Source organism: Desmodus rotundus, chromosome 1 (genome assembly GCF_022682495.2).
Source record: "Desmodus rotundus isolate HL8 chromosome 1, HLdesRot8A.1, whole genome shotgun sequence".
NCBI lineage: Eukaryota > Metazoa > Chordata > Mammalia > Chiroptera > Phyllostomidae > Desmodus > Desmodus rotundus.
In genome coordinates this window covers 12647907-12668614 of record NC_071387.1, presented here as the reverse complement: position 1 = coordinate 12668614, position 20708 = coordinate 12647907, and positions in this window count along the sequence as shown.

The following is a 20708-nucleotide window of genomic DNA, read 5'->3' as shown; positions in this document are numbered from 1 at the left end:
TTGAGGCAGTTCGGACTTTCATTCCAGCCACATAGAGATACTCTCACCACAAACGCTGCTTCTCCCATCCATTTCAGTATGCAGCCCCAGGTGGACCACGCCTCCTGTTCCTCCCTCCTTCCTTTCTTCATTCTCCCCTGCCCTTTCTCTCTTTCTCTACCCCATCTTGTCCTTTATTATTTCCTTCTTTTCTCTCTACTTCTCCATCATCTCTCTTTGAGTGAGAGTAGGCACAGCAGCCCTGCTGGGAATGTAGTTTTGAAATCAGTCTGAAACAACCTAGGTAGGCAGCTTCGGAGGAGGCCCAAGATAGTGACTAATTCTTCTTAGCTCTTCTGTCTTAATCAGTCTCCCAAGATGGGCTGTGGTCCAGATGCCTTAGAAAGAGAAGACTTAGCACTAAGGAATATTTTCCTATCTTCCTCTCCTCCACCCCACACAGCTAATATTTCCCTCAGGAAACATGGAACCCTTCCCAGTTCCAACTATTGTTAGAGAAAAAGAGAAGAGGGAACGAGAGAATTTTTGAACTTTTATCATGCACCAGGCATTTAATTTGGAGCTTCCCTATATTATATTGTATAAGTCTCAAAATGCTGTGAGGTATGCAGTAGGTAATACAAACCCATTTTTACATCATAGGAAATTGGAGCTTGGAAAACTTGAGTGGCATGCCAAGGGACAGCTAGTAGGTGATGGATTCAGGGATTCCACACCCAAGTCTAAGTCCAAACTCTTTACTATGTCCTCTGGAAATAATGCAGAAGTATTGGGGTGATTGGAAAAGCTTTGAATTTTAATGGGGTCATCACACCCAACTCCAAATATCAACTTAAATGGCTGAGACCATTGCATCTTCTGTGCCAGTGGAGCATTTATCAGCTCTTGTGCCTACAGGAGGAGGTGAAGGTTTTGCATGGACAGATGTAAGTCTTGCCCAAGCCTTATGGTTTGAGTTTTGAATAAAACTCCAACCTTTTCAGGTCTTAGTTCATTTGCATTTGGCTCTGTTTAGCTTCCCTGTTTCTATGAAGAAAGGCTAAGAGAGCCGTTTTTAAGTCTCCAAAGACTCCTTGGTCATCAGAAAAGTTCTCAGTGCAAAGCATTCCTAATGACTTATGAAGAAAGCAATCGGAACCATATGGATAACATTTCTGCAGAAATACACATGGGTGGGAAAAGGTTTAGAGGCCAAAAATATATTTCTTTTTTTTCTTCTTTGCCAAAGAAAGAACATTTAAAGCAGCTTGAGATATGTGAGAAATGTCTTGTTCTTTCTTTGGGGTGGGTGTTGGTGAGCAGCTGTTTGCTATTTCCACTGAATTTACCAAGGGCTTGCGTGGGGAGGAGGTGCCAACGAATTAGCGTAGACTTACGAAAGAACTTCCTGTCTGTAGATCTTGGGTGATCTAGAATGGGACCTTTTACCAAGGGCATTTAATGAGACAATGTGATGGTTCCTCTTTAGTTTTCCCATTATGATGGCTTGATATGCATTGGATCATATTTTTAGAGTTACAGACCCTCTCTCTCCTGAAAAAAATAATATATTTACAAAACTACCCACAAAGTTTTGCATGGCATTTCATCTGTCAAGCTCATTCATGGATGTGTATAGCTGGGTCCCAGCTTCAGGACCTCTAGAGTAGATAACTTTCTTGGTCTTCAGCCTGACCTTAGGTTTCGTAGGTTGCTTCATGATATTTGAGCTTAAGAAATTGAAAACTGGAAGCCAATAGGGAAATCAAAAAGCAGGTAAGCAGCCATTTTTTCCTAGAAATAGACAGGAAATACTGACAAATGTTCAGTGACAACGTGGAGGTTTCACTTCCCCCTCCTTAAATAAAGATAAGATTTAGCCCTATCTGTGCAGGACGCGGAGCCACCTGCCACTGCCTCGAAAGCTTAAGTTTACTACTGCTGTCAACTCTCAAAGCAGTTAAAATCCTTTAATCTGGGGTCCTTGGGGTTCAGAACAGACTGAAAAACTGCAGAAAGAAGCCCACATTTGTTAAGAACCTACTGAATATGAGGTGGTATGAAAAATTTAGAAATAAATATCTCCCTTGGTATCTGTCTTCTAGGAGTCTACACGAACTCCATTGCTGAGCCATATTTATCTCTAAACAATCACAATGTACCACAAAATGTAGCTGGCATGTGAAGGTCTCTAGGAAACGCTACAAGAGCTAAGAGGAGAAAAAGCTTGCCTTTATATGCGGTACAACATTTTGTACCTATCAAGAGCTATTTTCCCTTTGTTTTAAAAGCAGCTGAATTAATAAGAGCTAATATTTACTGAGTGATTACTATGTATGAGCAACATTCAAGCCTTCCTTGTCTCTCTCATCTAGGTTTTTATTAGCATCTCCTAATTGAATAAAAATATTATATGCCATTCAATCCTTCATATCTCTCTCTCTCCCTCCCTCTCTCTCTCTCTCTCTCTCTCTCACACACACACACACACACACACACACACACACATCTCTCTCCCTCTCTATTTCTCTCTCTCCTTTTTCACTGTCACCCTTCCCAAGCCTGTTGGGGCAATATGCTCAAAACACAGCTCTCATCCATCACTATACTTATCCCAAACCTGAAGGATTTTTAACTGCATACCAATGTACCAAAGTCGGAACCTTGCTGCCCAGAATTCAATGCCCTCCATCACCTGGCCCATGTTCTTCACTGTATTATTCATACCTAGTTATCATCCCTGTACCATCACTGCTAACAAAAATTAACTGCTAACTGCTTCCGGTTCCCAGTGTTCCTCTTTCTGTACCCTAATTAGACTGGTCCCTCTACTTCCATGGCTTTTTCTCTCCAGTGACCCTTCACTTCTGAGTGACAAAATATGGCCCCTCCTTAAACATCTATTTCACATATGTCCTTTACTACTTAAATTAAAATAAAACACACTTTAATATGAGGTGTACAAGGCTTGATTTTTCTCCTTAATATCATGTCTCCCCCTCCACTCCAACCACACTGGCACTCTGTCAGTTACTAGAGTCTACAAAGTTCTTCAGTGCCTCCCAGGGGTGTCCAACCCATGGCCTGTGGGCCGCACGTGGCTCAGACTGGCTATGAATGTGGCCCAACACAAAATCGTAAATTTACTTAAACCATTATGAGATTGTGTGTGTGTGTGATTACTTGTCGTAAGTATTTAATGTGTGGCCCAAGACAACTCTTCTTCTTCCAGTGTGGCCCACAGATACCAACAGGTTGGACACCCCTGCGACCTTGTGCCAGCTGTTCCTTCTGTCAGAAGCCACATTCCGCTACTGTCCAAATCCCGCTCACCCTTGTAAGGTCCAGGGTAATTGTCACTTCCCTGACCTGCAGACCAAGGCAGGGTCCCTGTTATCAGCGCTCTCCCACCGGCATGTCTCCTTGGTAATATGCATCATCATTGTAATTAAACAGTGATTGGTGATATTATTTGTTTAATATATGTTTCCTGAGCTAGAACTAGAACTCAATGGCTTAAAGGTTACATTCATAACGAGGCGCTGGCACATAAAAATACAGTGAAAAGGTATTAACCATGCCCTATGCTCCAGAACCACTCTGTGTGCTTCACAAATATTATTTTGTTTAATCCCTTAAACAGTCCTGTGATATTAGTACTATTATTATGATAATAACCCCTATTTTCATATGAGCAAGACTGAGGCACAGGGAGGTTAAACGCATTTCTCAATATTACATACTGGATCTAAGACTCAAACCCAGGCCTCCCTGCTACAGAAGCCAAGCCCACAGTCACCATGCTACCCTAGGCCTTCCCATGGGAGAAGCCCAGGACAGTTATTGGATAAACAGGAATTCTTGATAAGACCTTCAATCTTTAAGAATATGAATACTCTTCACTTTCTGCTTTTGATGATGCCTATTTGCATATGTGAACCTTGATCTTGGTATTCCCAGCTACTGGCTGTGATCTTTCAGCAACCACACTGATATTCTGGAGCCAAGTCATCACCTGCTAGTACCTTGACTGGGAGTTGCATGCTTCCTGGTCCCCCAACAGGCTCCCTCAGGCACAAGAATGGATGTATTTGGACATGAGCACACACAGACTTGTTTCACTAGATATGCCCATCTCTCTCTCTCAACTCCCTCTCTTCCATGCTGTCAAAGTTCCAGCTTCCTTATGCTGTCCAAATGTCCAGCTTCTCTTATGCCTGAGCTTGCCCAGGGTATTACCTTTGTGGCATATGATTTCAAAAAATGAATTTTTAAAACGTGTCCAGAAAAATACTATCCTGTTGGCTTCATCTCAAGGAATAACCCTACTGAAAATTTCAATATTCTACTTGAATTAATAATTCAGCATATGTAAGCCCTGTAGAAACCTCAGATAGTTTCTCCCTTGTTTTGCTCTGTTTTTTGGGAAGGGTACTTTTTGCAATGACTGAAAGATGAGGTAAGCACAGCAGGTAGCTCCACTTTACAGAAAAGGTAACAGGCTCAGGAACTTAGTATGACTTACATGAGAATAACACTTTGTTACTGTGGACCCACAGCTTGACCCCAGGAACTCAAACTCATCAAGGCTGGTGTGCAGGTGCTCTATTTCTCTGTTAAACACTATTTTGGTGGTTTAATGATCAGTCTATTCCGCCCTTCATCTCTCCCCTCACCTCCCTCTTTGCAATAGGCCTGCCCTCCCCCAGCTCCCACTCTCTGCCACATTCCACTAGGGGGAGCCCTACATAGGCTATTGGTAGCATTTGACTGCCTGGCGTCCATTTTCCTACTGTGTTTATGCCACCTTTATTTTCCTTTGGGAAACCAACCTTCTAAGTGTCTCAGTTCACTTGGTTCTATAGCTGCTGATTCTAGCCCCTGGCACTAGGGCATATGACCAAGACTGGTCAGCCAGGGTGTTCTATGCCAGTGGTCACTATGGTTGGTTTAGATACTGGTACTGACACAGGTTGGTAAATCATTGTCAGGCCCGGAGTACTTACTGGAACTATTACTAAAAAGTACTCATAAAAACAAAATGATAATAATGGACATATTTAGCTGGTAAAGTCTAGCCTGGAGTTCTGATGATCCCCTTTGCTACCACAAGGAGGAGGCCTGACTGAGAATGAAGGCAACATGAAGGAAGACTTAACCACAAAATAGATCCAGATGAACCTGCTGTCATAGACAGACACTTGACCCTACGAGCCAATAGCATTCCTTTCCGGTTAAGCCAGTCTGATTTGGATTTTTGTCATTCACTACCAAATATATGCTAATAGAGCATTATCAATCAGGGTGATTGAGTTGTTAGATACACAGTGTGAAGCATTTGATTTACAAAGACCAGAAATGGAGATGAACTTGGAGTCAGGTGAATAGCCATCAATCCAGGACTATCTCTAGTAAGCCCTGTGCTCCACACAAATCAAATCTATTTGTCCTTCCGGCACATGTTCTCAACTTACTTGGGAGGCAGAATTCTATAGCTGACTCTTGCCCTCATATAACCCCTCTCCTTTGAGTGTGGGTAGAACCTGGGAATATATCACTCTCATGATTATGTTAGGTTATGTTGCAAGAAACAGCGGGTGGACTCTAGGCCCTGTCTGACAGCTAGCAGGAAAACAGGAACCTCAGTCCTACAACCAGAAGGGCATGGATTCTGCCTACAATGTCTGAGCTAAGAAGACACCAAGCTTCAGAAGACAATCCCAGCCTTAGCTCACCCGCTGTTTTCAGTCTGATAAGACCCTGAGTGAAGAATTCAGTCATTCCACGCCTGCACTTCTGACCTACAGAAATTGTGAGACCATAAATGTGGCTTTTTTTTAAGTCACTGAATTTGTGGGAATTGGTTGCACACCCACAGAAAATTAATATAATCTATAAATTAGGTAGTTGTATCAAAGCATATCTATAGTCTTCCTTTTTGGTTCTGATGCTGCATGACAATACCTGCCGGTGCTGAATACCTGCAGATTCCTATATGACGATATCTCAATGCTTGATAGCCTACATTATATCCATTCATAAATCCCTCCCAGGCTAAAGGAGAAACTCCTCCTATTCAGCTTGTAAAGCTGTTGCATCCAGTAACTTCTTTTCTTATAAAGCCTGCTCTGTTGATTAATAATTTTGAAGTTAACTCCATCTGGATAAGCATGATTAATGGGGGTGGGGGTGTGAAAGTGGGGATCTACTTGCCCCACAGCTTACTCTCAGTAAGATGGTCTTTGATATGCTGACATCATTTTTTCTGAGGTGTGAATAAACTCTGATTAGGTTCAAGTCAGTGAGCATGGTGGACATGAGGAATAGACTTTGGAGTCAAAAGTAAACAGATTTGGGTCCAAACCTGACATCACCATCTCCCAGGGAGGCACAAAAGAAGCCTTACTAGGAACTGTACATTGTAGCATTAACCCTTTCAAGCTTTGATGTCTTCATTTGGCAAATGAGGATCCAATAACTTATCCAGAATTTATTTATTGAGTACCTTCTCTGAGCCAGGCCTTCGATCTATAGCAGTGAACAGACCATTCCCCTTGGGAACACATAGTCTCATTAGGAAGTAACCTTTATCCCAGCAATGTTGTTGTAATGATTAAATGAAATCAGCACATAGCACGAAGCCTGACATGCAATACCTAAATCAATGGGAGCCACACTCAGAGGTGTTATGTCTCTAAGAGTTACATAATTATTAACAACAGCATTTCTTAAGCACTTACTTTGGGCCAGGCATTTCCTTGGCCCAACTGCTGTCTATGTTTTAACTCATGTTATCTTCACAAAAATCCCAGTGGTAGATGCTACGATTATTATCTCTAAACAGAAAAGAATTAGCAAGCATTAAACTAAGATTTAAATTCATATAGTTGAACTCATAATTCAATGCACTTAATCATGATTTTCTACAACCTCCAATTTGATGCCTTTAAAGCCAAAGAGGGGAGGCAGTTTTTGTTTTGTTTCCATGTTTCTTTTTGAATGGTTATACCTTCCTTATGCCTCAATCTTATATACCATGAGTGCCCTGTACATGACAAATTCTGAGCAAGTCAGCGTCACTGACTGGGTTAGACAAAATGGTATCACTAGCATTGCTGTTTTCCGTGTTGTTTTCATTTGCCCTATATTTCATGCCCATAATGTGCCAGACAGTTTGCTAAGAGCTTCAAAAATGTTCTTTAATTAAATTAATTAATTACAGTAAGCTTCAAAAAAGCCATGAGTCATAGATCTTCTCCACTGTCGTCTATGAAGAAACTGAGGATGGGAGAAGTGAAAGGATTTGCTTAAGAACCCACAACTAGCCAGGGGTGATGATCGGCTTGGAATCCCAACCCTGTGAGTCTGTGTTCTTAACTGCTGTGCTCTTCCATGCTCAGCCCTGCTGGGCCCCAGTTTTGTGAACTCTAACACAGGACAGCATTTACTTGAGTCCACAGTGATATTAAACTGGCCTATCAACACATTTTCATTCGGCTTCAGCATCAGTGTTCCTGAGAAGGTATGGTTGGCTTGTTATTTTATGATATAAATTTCCTTTTGTCAGTGTTTATAATTGATTTCTACTGCAATTAGCTTGATTATGCTCACTGGCTAATCTTTTCCTTCTTTCAATCCACCAGATAGGCTTAGATTTTTCAATATTTCTTCGTGTCTCCTTAGTGTTCCCTCTTGTCTTATCTCTTGCCTGGGGCAGCCATTGCTAGTGGATCACAAAGCCCTCTCCCACAAAACCCCAACGCACTTCTTAGTCCAACCCTCCAGGAAACAACTACCAATCAATTAGATTACTCATGAGAGATGAAACCTACTCGTCAGCCCTGGATGTTCTCTGCCTGAGACAGGTGCAGGCCCTCTGTAGATGCCAGAGATAAAAGCATGCCTGTCTGATGGCAAGATCAAATAGAAAGAAATATTTAAATTGTGAAATAAGGACACCTTTATCTTTCTATCCTGAAGGTCGATCATTGTGTAACTCATTGCCTTCTCCATGTTTTCTTACAGATGTCAGCACGGAAAACTGTTTGTGGAGCTGGGTCTCTACTGCTACTTGTGCAAAATGCAATATTTATGAAACCCAGACATATTTGTAGATATCAAACCCAATTTCGTTGATATGTGGGCACTGCAGGCTTTACTAGGGACAGGTATCCCAAGAAACAAATTAATGTCTATTTGCTTAAACAACGAGAGAGTAAACAAGCCATGGTTAATGAATTTAGTCATTGTTTTTCTCTGCTAGCACGTGCGCCTCTATTAGATCTTGCTGATAATAACACTGTTAAGCAATCACACCATGATACAACCAAGCCATATACTTTTTCATGCTAATCATCCTGCAGGATCACTACACACTCCAGGGGGCTACAACAACTTCAGACGGGCTTTGAATAGGAGCACTTAATCAAACTTGCAGTATCAATTAGCATTCTCTTGTTTATAAATGACAAGAAACTCATATGAAACTAACTGTCGCAAAAAAAAAAAAAGGAAAGAAAGTAAAAAAGAAATGTATTGGTTCATGTAACTGGAAGAAACAGATGTAGAACTTGCTTGGGTTTGGCTTCATGTCATCAGGACCCATCCTGCCTGCCTTCTCAGTTCTTTTGTTTGTTTGTTTGCTTGTTTCATTTTGTTTTCTTTTTTATTGTTGTGTAATTACAGTTGCCCCCATTTCCCCCCCCATCACTCTCCCCTGCCCTACCCACCCCTACCTCCCACATTCAATCCTCCCCTCCCCTGTTGTCTATGTCCATGGATCCTTTATACATGTTCCTTGATGACCCTTCCCCTTCTTTGCCCTGTTATCCCCTCACCCCTCCCTTCTGGTTACTGTCAGTTTGTTCTTTATTTCCATATCTCTGGTTCTATTTTGCTTGCTTGTTTGTTTTGTTGATTAGGTTCCACTTATAGGTGAGATTATATGGTATTTGTCTTTCACCGCCTGGCTTATTTCACTTAGAATAATGCTCTCTAGTTCCATCCATCCTGTTGTGAAGGGCAGTTCTTTTTTCTCTTCTGTTGCATAGTATTTCATCGTGTAAATGTACCACAGTTTTTTAACCCACTCATTTACTGATGGGCACTTAGGCTGTTTCCAGCATTTGGGTATTGTAAATAGTACTGCTATGAACATTGGGGTGCATAGGTTCTTTTCAATTGTTGTTTCAGGATTCTTAGGGTATAATCCCAGTAGTGTAATTACTGGGTCAAAAAGCAGTTCTGTTTTTACTTTTTTTAAAGATTTTGTTTATTTATTTTTAGAGAGAGGGGAAGGGAGGGAGAAAGAGAGGGAGAAAAACATCAATGTGTGGTTGCCTCTCACGTACCCCCTACTGGGGACCTGGCCTGCAACCCAGGCATGTGTCCTGACTGTGAATCGAACTGGTGACCCTTAGGCTCACAGGCCTGCACTCAATCCACTGAGCTATACCAGCTGGGCCATTTTTAGTTTTCTGAGGAAATTCCATACTGTTTTCCACAGTGGCTGCACCAGTCTGCATTCCCACCAACAGTGTACTGTTCTTTGTCCCTTGAGTTGACTAAGCGATCAAGCAGTCATTCTTCACAAGTAGCTGCAGGGTGAATAGTAACTGCTCCCAGAAGTCCCAACAAAAATCCCAAGATTATGTCGAAATGGTAGTAATAGGGTTGTGTCCCCATCACTGAATTTCCATCATGGTCCTCTTACGTTCCATTTCCAGAGGATGACTCAATATCACCTCAACCAGATGGATCAAGGGGAAAATCTGGCTCCTGGGAAGAAAATCTGGGGGTGCTACACAAGAGACATGAAGAAGAGATAGGTGCTACATAAGCAACAGATGTCCACGTCACCAACTCCTTTGACCTGAATCACAGCTGGCAATTATTAGTCTCTCCTAGGAAAAAACACTCAAAAATAACTAAGTTTTAAGTAATTTTTTAGTATTTCACCTAAAAAGCACCTGTGGATGCTCAGGATATTCACCACCACCACTAGTTGTATTCCCCTCAGGAACTTCTTAGAACTGGAAGCTTCATCTGCAACATGGTCGTTTTTTCCTTACACTTTGCGTAGGGTTCTTACAGTATCCCAGAATGCTTTCACGGAGAGCTTCTGCAACACTGCTCAACCTCCCATGATTTATAATTCAATGATCACAGTTAATTATGAAATATTTTAATGATGTTATTAAACATCACCAGAGATAGTAAAGATTGATTTTATTTCTTTTTATAAATTTACATGCCCAAACTTGCCAACATTACAAAGAGCAGGAGGAAATGAATATGATTAGAAAGTGGAAGCTGGAAATAGTTGTTTTTTTAATTGCTTCTTTGTCCCAGTTCAAGAGACTACAGAGCATAATTCAGATATCTATATTGAAAATATCCAAACAATTGGCAATAACCTTCATACGGCATTTTCCCACTCTCTCATCTCCACCAGTAGCTTTAATATATTGGTTTCTTTAAAGCACATGGATGGCCATGTCTAATCAATATGTTGAGAGATCTATGAAACTGGCATGTAAGAAGAACCCAAGTATTAAATTTAGAGGCCTATATTCTCCTGGCAGCTTTTCTACTCATTCAACAGTGTGACCCCGCGATTAGCACAAGCTCGGATGCCCAGGTCTCAGCACTATGGCAACAGAATCTCCGCTGATGAGCTGTGCCTAAGGATGACAACAGCCTACTTTGGTCCTACAGACCCTCGCCCACCTTCTAAAAGTGGGCTGGTAAGGCAGCCACAAAACTCCTAACACCCTTTAGAGATATTTAGGATTAATATACAAAATTAGCTATATCATGATAAAACATGGCAGGAGAATAGTTCTATGTGGTTATAAAGACTTTCCCATGGAGGTAAAGACTATAGCTTTGAGCCAGACAAACTTGAGTTCGAATGTCACCTCTGCCATTAATTTAATTGGGCCAGGTTGCTTTACTTCTCTGTATATCATTTGTCTCATATGTAAAATTGGCCCAATAATATTTAGTTTAGAGAACTGAGTAAAGATCAGAAGCTGCTACTGCTTGGTAAAATGCCTGACACACTTAATTCTCAGTCCAGTGTGTGATGAAACCAGACTGCATGTCATCTCATCATCATGGGAACTAAGGTGCACTCAGTGGCCTATACCTCATCAACAGCATATCCACGGCTAACACTCAGAACCTACGGTCTCATCTGGCACAGAGCATGCATTCAGTAAATGCCGACTGAGTAAATGACTGAAAAAATCAACACACCTCCATTCAACAACAGTGAGTCCAGTCCTCTTTTTCCTCTTTTTCTTTTCTTTTTCTGTTCTGCATGCAAAGATTAGAAATTCTAACATATTATGAGCAACCAGAATAGGTTTTCTGCTTGGTGCATTAACCTAGATAATGAACTAGTGAAACAATGAAAAATATTCCCTTAGTATGTATAATGTTATCATTTTTTTTTTACCACATACAGTGAGGAAAGTAAAACATATGAACGAGAGGAGGTAATTTTTTTTATATTCACTCTGTTTGAAAAAAATAATTACCAGTAAGTTGAAATGAACCTAGGAGCTGAACAAAAAACTCTGGCTGGTTCCTCCATCCTTGACAGGCCATTCAAGATGGACCAAGATATGTCCTTCCTGTTCTGCAGATCTTTGAAGGCAGCCACAGGGTTCTCTGCACAAAGGACACTTCATTTCTCATTGGTGTTTCATAGCCAAGATGAGCAGCAAAGTCCCTTGATCAATGAGCTAGAATCAGACCCTGCTTTTTTTTCTTCATACTATTTTCAGGATACAAATCTGTGATCTGGGAAGAGGCTGGGAGGTGTTTTTCCAGCCCCGTTTTCAAGCTATGCAGTATGCCTTATTTTCAAGTCAGAATAGTTAATGTCTGTTCATCACAAGCTCCGACCGGGTTAAATGTGCTCCTGGAGAGCTGTGTTGATATTCCACAGCTCCCCAGACCTCTGGTGGAATGCCAACTGCATTTCCCTTCTGCAAACAAATGCCCCTCTAAGTGGTGATCCTAGTTGATGGTGCCCAGAAACCATTGCACAAACATCTGTCTCCTGGGTAGTTGCCATATCTACCTTCAAAAAGATCAGTGGACCTTGACTGTCTTCTATATTATCGTAGGTATGGATCCCTCACACAAGTCTCTGCAGAAACACAGGTAAGGCCAGACCTTTCCCAGGGTTCCTGTCCTTTTAGATATCCAAAGGCACCTTGTCCACACATTAATAGCTACACAAAATTTCAGGGTTTACAGATTCAGCTGGGACTACCTGTCTCTATCATGGTCTAATCTTGAGAGTTGAGATGAAATATTCACCGGTGGATTAGGAAGTCTCTGTTTTATTTTTGCTTGTTGTTGATGTTGTTGAATTTTTAATAACCATCACCACTCTCATCCTATTTCAACCACATCATCCTTCATGCCTTAGTGAGCTGGCCAAATTTAGGATATGGTGGACTGAGAATCCCTTGGAACCCAACAGCATTTCAACTCTTGAACATTGTTGGATAGGATGTAGGGCAAAGGGATTCTACTCCAATCTGACCCACTCTCTTCCCGGCTGCTTTATTTACCTGAAAAACTAGGAATACCTTTAAAAGTATCCACAGGGCCCTGAATCAAGGCTAAAATGACCTTTAAAGGTCATGTCTTGTACTCTGCCCTATCCCATTTTGAAAATGATGTTTGAAGCTCAGCTGTCAGGGAACATAGTTAAAATAATTTAAACTCCAAAACTGAGTTGGTATTATGGAGTGGTGCTCAGGTCACTGAGTGGTTGTTGCCACTGAAAACTACCCTTTGAAAAGCATCCAGTCCACAGAAATGAGAAACATTGTCCTGGAAAAGGCAATGGCTAACCACGTGTGGTTACTGAGAAACTGAAGTATGGCTAGGCCGAACTAAAATGTGCTGTTAGTATAAAATATATAGCATTTATTAAAAGAGTAGGGAAAAGGAATGTAAAATGTCTACAATATTTTTCATGTCAGTTACATGTTGAAACGATGGTATTTTGATATATGAAGTTTAATAAAATGTTACAATTAATTTCATCCATTTCATTTTACTCTTTGTAATGTAGCTACTGGCTATTCCAAAGGATTTTGGAAAAGGAAATACCGCTTTAGATGAGAACAATGGAATGATGAGATCCTGGGAGGGAAGAGTGACTTAGTCATTGGCCCTGGAAAATCAGTAGAAGGTAAATACTAAATGGTAACTAAACAACCTTATGTTTGTTCTCACATTAATACCCAGAACAACTCTATGGTGACATCAATGTTTGCATTCCCATTTGAAATAGCAGCTAACTGAGGCCAGTGGAGTTGAGGTTGTGTGCTAAAACTCTAGCCCGAGGAAGTGGTAGAGCGGGGCACGTAAACACAGGTCTTTCTACTGTCAAACCCAGGCTCTCTCTTCTATACCAAACTGTGTCCCTCTAAAATGTATTTGCTTTACGATAGCCAGGAGGCTGAAGATTTTTAGTTTTGATTCTTCACCTTATCTCCTTTTGCCTATCCCTCACAGAACTGCTAACAGGATTTAATATTGTTATTTCATTTTTTTTACTACAACCATTTCTGGCCCCTGCACTCTGCTTGGTACTGTACAAAAATAGTTTGCCTTTGGGAAGAGAGTGCTGGGCCTGTGCACCTCCATGCCTGAATCCGTGTTTACAAACCAGGCCAGGTAGAGGGAGATAGAAAGTTGGCTAAGTCTGGCTCCAGGGGGCATGAATTTCTGGCCGAGTTGATAATGGAAATTGGAGAATTTCATCTCCAGGTCAGTGACTGAATCTGGCCCAGTCTTTCACTGTCTGCTCCTATATGATTACTTGGTAGATAGAGGCTGGGATTTGGGACATTCTCCAAAGATTGCCCTATTCTCCTAATGCTCTTCCTCCCTCCTTCTAGCCCAATTCCATGCCATTCTTCTAGGCCTAACTTCCCCCCAAAACCTTCCCTTATTAATTGGAAATGAAAAGTTAATTCCCACTGACCTCACTACCTCTCATACAAAATGAAAGAAAGAATTAAGAGCAAATTATATAGAAAGACAGGATTAATGTCATCTCTGTATATTCTAATATAGTTACTATTATCATCATTAAATAGTATTAATTTAATAAAACATCTTATGTGATTTGTTTTAGAAATGAAGGTTTTAATCATGTTATGAAAGATTTTTGAGTTAATGGTATTATTAGGCTGTTTGATAATGCTGTCCATATATATCAGGTATGAAGTATCACTTTCCAAAGGGTAGAACACAGTGGTACAAAAAAAGTTAATTAGACTCAGAATGAATAGACTTGCTTCAGAGTGGACTCTTCTATTTACCATGTACGTGACATTAGGTGAGTCTCTTACTGTCTAAGCCTCAGTTTCCTTATGTACAAAATGTACTAAACGAAATGTGAGCCTTTTTGAGTTGTCTTATGTCAACTGAGTAAAGCAGGTGCCCTGGCTGCTCATCCCATATTCTCTACTGTTCTGTGTTTGAGAGGAGTGGTCTCCAACATGAGGAAGCATACCTTAGAGATGGGAGAAAAATTCATTATGAGTGTTGAGAAGAAATTATTAGAATTCTATTTCTATTTATTTTTCTCATCCTCTGAGCTTATTTTTCTTATGTATGTAGGTAATAATAAATATATAATATAGGTATAGCAGTGAATAACATTTAGGAATAAGTATATTACATTTATAGGGAATATGTGTGTATGATATTTTTACTGTTGGAATGTACTATTAAAAGTGATATAAATAGCACCGTTTTAAAAGGGTCCTTTTCCTTTTTTTTAAGTCATAGAAGTTGAAGATGAGAAAAGTGAAGGTAACTGAACTAAATTAATTGAATGCAAGGTCATGCCTTAAAGGTTAAATTTTTTAATTAATGAATTATACAGTTTTCATGTATATCCCTCTTTTTCTCATAATTTAAAATACTATTAAATGGTAGTTGTCTTTTTAAAACAGAACATGTTAACAGTGTTTTATGGAGTCTATAAGATACGTAGAAGTAAAAATGTATGAAAACAACAGCAAAAAAGCCAAAATAAGAGAAATGGAAGTATGCTGTTGTAGAGTTTTTATACAATATGCAATTCAATAGAATATTACTTGAAAGTAGACTGTAATACCAACCAACCACTAAAACAAACAAAAAGAGGGTTGGTTAACAGGTGAACAAATAGTAGACAAAAAATAGACTCACAGAAAATACTCAATTAATGAGAACAAAAGTTAGGAAAGTAAACAGGAAAAAGTAAACAAAGAATAGTAACTACATTAATAGCAACATAAAGTAGACCTGGAAAAGGGACATTGGCACAGGACAACAGCAGAATCCGTATTCTTTCCCGTAAACAGGTCGTGGCAGACAACGTTCTAAGAACCCCTTACATCTACATAAGTTTCAAATGATCAAAAATTTACAGAGTACATTTTCCCATCAAAATGGAATTAAATTAGAAGCCAGAAAACACAAATGGTTTTGGAAAAAATCCGAAAATACTTGAAATTAAACAACACACATCTGAGTAATCCATGCGTGCAAGAAGAAATCACAAAGGAAGTGGAAAACATTTTGAATTGAGTAAATTAAACACAACACCACAAAACTGTGGCTTTCAAGTAAGCCAGTGCTTAAACAATTTGCAGGATTATATTCTTATTTTAGAAAAGAAGTCACAAGTCAATACTCTACTATGTTAAAAACTAGATAAAGAAGAGCAAATTAAATCTAATGCAAGTAAAGAAAAAAAAAGAAACACTCATAAGAATGGAAATCAAAGAAATAAAAATGCATTTTGCACACTGAAGTTAAAAGTTAAATACTGAAAAAAAGCAGGCGAGTAATTGAGAAAGTCAATGAAACAAAAATCTGATTTTTGGAACAAAACTTGACAGAACTCAGCTATATGTAATAAGGATAGAGAAGGACATAAACAACCAACATCAGGAATGAGAAAGGAGACACCATTATAAACTCCATAGGCATTCAATGAATACAAAGAGACTATCATGTCACAAACAACTTCGTGAGAAAAATTTTGACAGCTAAGATGAAATGTATGAAGGATTTGAAAGGCATTAACTACGAAGGCTCACTAAACAAGAAACAGGTAACTGGAACACTATATCTATTAAAGTTTACAGATTCATACTGAGAAAACTTCCCACAGAAAAAATTTCAGGCCTGGGTGACTTCATCCAAATATTTAAAGTTAAAAATACCAATTCTACATAAATACTTCAGGTAAATACAGAAAAAGATATCACTTCCTGTTATATGGATACAGCACTACCCTGATATCAAAACCATGAAAAAGTAAAAAAAAGAAAAATATAGAACAATATATCTCATAAGTATAGATAAAATGTATTTAATAGAAAAATTAATGAAATGAATTGAGTAATAGCATAAAAGGACAAATCAGTACGAGTAGCTGAAGTTTTTCTTTTTCAGGAACACAAAGTTGGGTTCACATTAGTGATGCCGCAAAGCCATTAGACACTGACGACTCCCATGAGCACCAGCTTCACAAGCTAAGAGCACAGTCCTCTCACCAAGACTGCTGAGGCTTGAGAAACTCGCCACAGATGCAGGCTTCCCAGGCTAGCTGCACTTCTAACAAACTGGGTACAAACTCAGGGTCTTACGCTCTCCCCTTGGGCTCAATAATTCACTAGAATGACTCACAGAACTCAGTACAGTGCTACACTTCTAATTATAGGTTTACTTTAAAGGATACAAATCAGGGCCAGCCAAAATAAGTGACCTCTAGGATCAGGTTTGGAAAGGTGCCGAACATGGAAATTCCACGTCCTCCCTCTATTAAAACAGGACATGTCATCTGCCTGGCATGCCAACGTGCTCATTAATCAGGAAATTCAACTGAATTCTGGTATCCAGAGTTTTCATTATGCAGGCATGACTGATAGGATTATTGGTGATGTAATTGAACCCCATCTCCAGACACTGTCTCCTCCCCAGATGTCAGGCTGATACCATCTGGTTCAAACCTCTCATAACATGGTTGGTTTTTCCATCAAGGACAGCCCCCAACCTGAAACTACCTAGGGGCACACCATGAATCACCTCATTAGTGTAAACTCAGGTTTGATCCCAGGGACCCACCATGAATAATGAGACACTCCAATCAATTAGGAAATTACACAGGTTTAGGTTTAGACATTCCATCCGAGAATCAGGGACAAAGGTCAGACAAGTTGTTTAGAATATATGTTACCCACCATATCAATAGACTAACAAGAAAATCTCTATGAGTATTTCAATCAATGCAGAACAAGTATTTGAAAAAATTCAATATTTGTTAATGATAAAAAGAAACTTTCAGCAAACAAGGAAGAAAATTTTCAATCAGATAAAGGGCATTTACAAAAATCCTATGGTATTATTGGGTTGGCCAAAAAGTCAGTTTAGTTTTTTCCGTAAAATAAAAGACACATTTTTCATTTTCACCAACAACTTAATTGATTTGGATATTTTGAGGATGTCCGCTGTCTCCTGCTATTGGCTCCTAGTGGGTAGAGGCCAGGGGATCCTGCTAAACATCCTCCAAAGCATAAGACAACCCCACAGCAAAGAATTATTTGGCCAAAATGTCAATAGTACCAAGAAACTTCGCAAACCACTTTTGACATATTTGATCAGCCACAGCACCTTCTCCATATATGGCACAAATCTTTTTTTTGCATTTCAGCTGCCTTTTTACCTTTCTTGAAGTAATAAAGAATAATACGCTGAAGATGTTGCATATTTTCTTCCATCTTCAATATGAAAATGACTGCATAGAAATTTGCCAATTTTGATTTTTTTTAATGCACAGTGATATGACAGCTGTCACAATATAATCTAACAAAACTGTTTCACATGAAGTTAAAGACAATTTAGCACTACTAGAGCCATAGTACATAAAAAACGTAACAGACTTTTTGGCCAGCCCAATAGCTTATTCCATGGTAAAAGACTGAAAGACTGAATGTATTCCCCAAAAGGCCAGAAACCAGGCAAGTATGTTCATTCTCATTACTATTAGTCATTATTGTATTGGAGATCTTATAGTGTGCCATAAGGCAAGATTTAAAAATAATAAGCTACCTTTATTTCTTTATTTGCAGATGACATGATTGTGCATAAAACCCTTGCCCCCTCTTCTGCAAAACCTATTATAAAGCTACTGGAATGGACAAGTGAGTTAAGCAAAAGTATATTACACCAGATCAATGTACAAAAAGTAGTTTTTCTTATACCAGTGATAAACAATTAGAAAGTTAAATTAAAAACTATATCTATGATTTTAATGGCATCAGAAAGCATGAGCACTCTAAGATAAATTTTACAATATATGGCAATATATGTGCACTGAGTATTTTAAAATATTGTTGATTTTTTTAAAAAGATGAAAATAAGTTGAGATGTGTACCGTCTTCATGAATCAGAAAATTTAATATTTTAAGCTGTCAATTCTCCCAAACAAATCAGTAGATGCATATAAACACCCCAATAAGTACTTTCTGTAGAACTCAAAAAGTTGATTATAAAATGTATGTATGAAAGTGCAAACAACCTAGAATTACCAAAACAATTTTGAAAAAATAACAAAGTTGGAAGACTTAACCTACCTGATTGGAAGACTTATTATAAAGCCACAGAATTAAGACAGGGTTGTTTTGGCAAAAGGATAACATATAAATCAATGGAACAGAACAAAGTATCAGAAATGGATTCGAACACAATTGGTTAATTGATTTTTGACAAAAGAGCCAAGGAAATTCAATGGAGAAGGGTATTATCCTTTGGAACAAATGGTGCTGGCACAATCGGATATGCACATATTAAAAAATGAACCTCAACCCTTACCTCACCAGTCACAAAAATGAACTCAAAATAGATCATAAAATTAAATGTAAGAGCTAAAAACTAATTCTAAAAGACAATATATATGGAAATCTTTGTGACCTTGGGTTAGGGCAAAAACAGATGACTGTAGGATACCAAAAGGAGAAATTAGAGAGAATTTTCAAACAGGACTGTAATGAAAATGAAGAGGACAATTACGCACTGGGAAAATACATGATAAGTTTATATCTGATAAAGGACTTGTAACCAGCATATATAAATAACCCATTCAACTCTATAATGAAAAAGATAAGCAATAGATTTAAAGGAAAACCAAAGAAAAAAGAAATAATCTGAACCGATACTTCACCAAAAATAATATACAGATGGCAAAATAAGCAGGGGAGAAGATGCTTAACATCGTTAGACATTAGGTAAATACAAACTGAAACCACAATGAGATACCTCCACGTGCCTGTTTAAGATGACTAAAATTAAGAATGAGGACAGCAAGTTTTGCTCTCACATATTGCTGCTGGGAATGAAAAATGATACAACCATTCTGCAATTTCGTATACAGTTAAAATTTAACTCTACATTTCCGTTCCTAGATATTTACCCAAGGGAAAGAAAAACGTATGTCCACACAAAGGAATGTTAAGAGCTTCATAACAATAGGCAAAACTAAAAAGCTGTATGTCCATCAACTGGTGAGTGGATAAACAAACTGTTGTATAACCATAGAAATGGATCTGGAACAAACTAATGATACCCAACAACATGAATCAATCTCAAAAGCTTTATGCTACGTGAAAGAAGTCAGACATAAAAGACTGTACACTGTTGGATTCCAGACGACTTTGAAACAGGCTCAGTGGTTGAAAGGGACCAGGGTGAGCAGTGGAGATCGACCACAAAGTGTCACATGGGATTTTTTAGGGGTGAAGAAAATATTCTAACCTTGATTGTGGAAATGGTTGCACAATTGTAGACATTTGTCAAAATTCAAACTGTATACTTAAACTTAAAGACTACTGTTGTATGTAACTTATACCTCAATAAAGCGGATTTAAAAAAACAAATGTGTATATGACCGTCAGTAAAAAGTCGAAGTGGAGGTACACTTCGTATTAACAGTGATTCTCTCTGTTGTTCAGTATTAGCTGTGCTTTTTGTCTTCTCGCTGCCATTCACTTCCTTAATCATATATTCAGAAATCTACTTACTAATTAGTTCCAACATTCTACAAATCTCTTTCCTGAGACCAGGGCTATACACTCAAGCCACCTGGTTCTTCTCTGCATGTGCTAATCTTTCTGTGATGAACATTATTTTATTATTGTCACAGGAAAGAGAAAATTATCTTTATAACTTCAAGAACTATAGGGTATTTTGATCCTCTTTTTGTGTACATTTGTTTCTCTGATTCTTTACTGTGCCACTTTCATAATCATTGGCATACGTTCTGTACACAGAATGTACTGAGTTGATCAACTTTTGTCACCGTGAAGAATGAGAAAACTACAGTACATTTACACAATGGAATTCTACCCAGCAGAGAGAAAGAAGGAGCTTATACCCTTTGCAACAGCATGGATGGACCTGGAGAGCATTATGCTAAGTGAAATAATCCAGGCGGTGAGGGACAAATACCATATGATCTCACCTTTAACTGGAACATAATCAACAGAAGAAAAAAGAAAACAAAATATAACCAGAGACATTGAAGTTAAGAACAATCTAACAATAGCCAGAGGGGAGTGGGAGAACGGATAGTGGGGAGAAGGGTTTTCAGGAACTACTATAAAGGACACATGGACAAAACCAAGGGGGAGGGTGGAGGT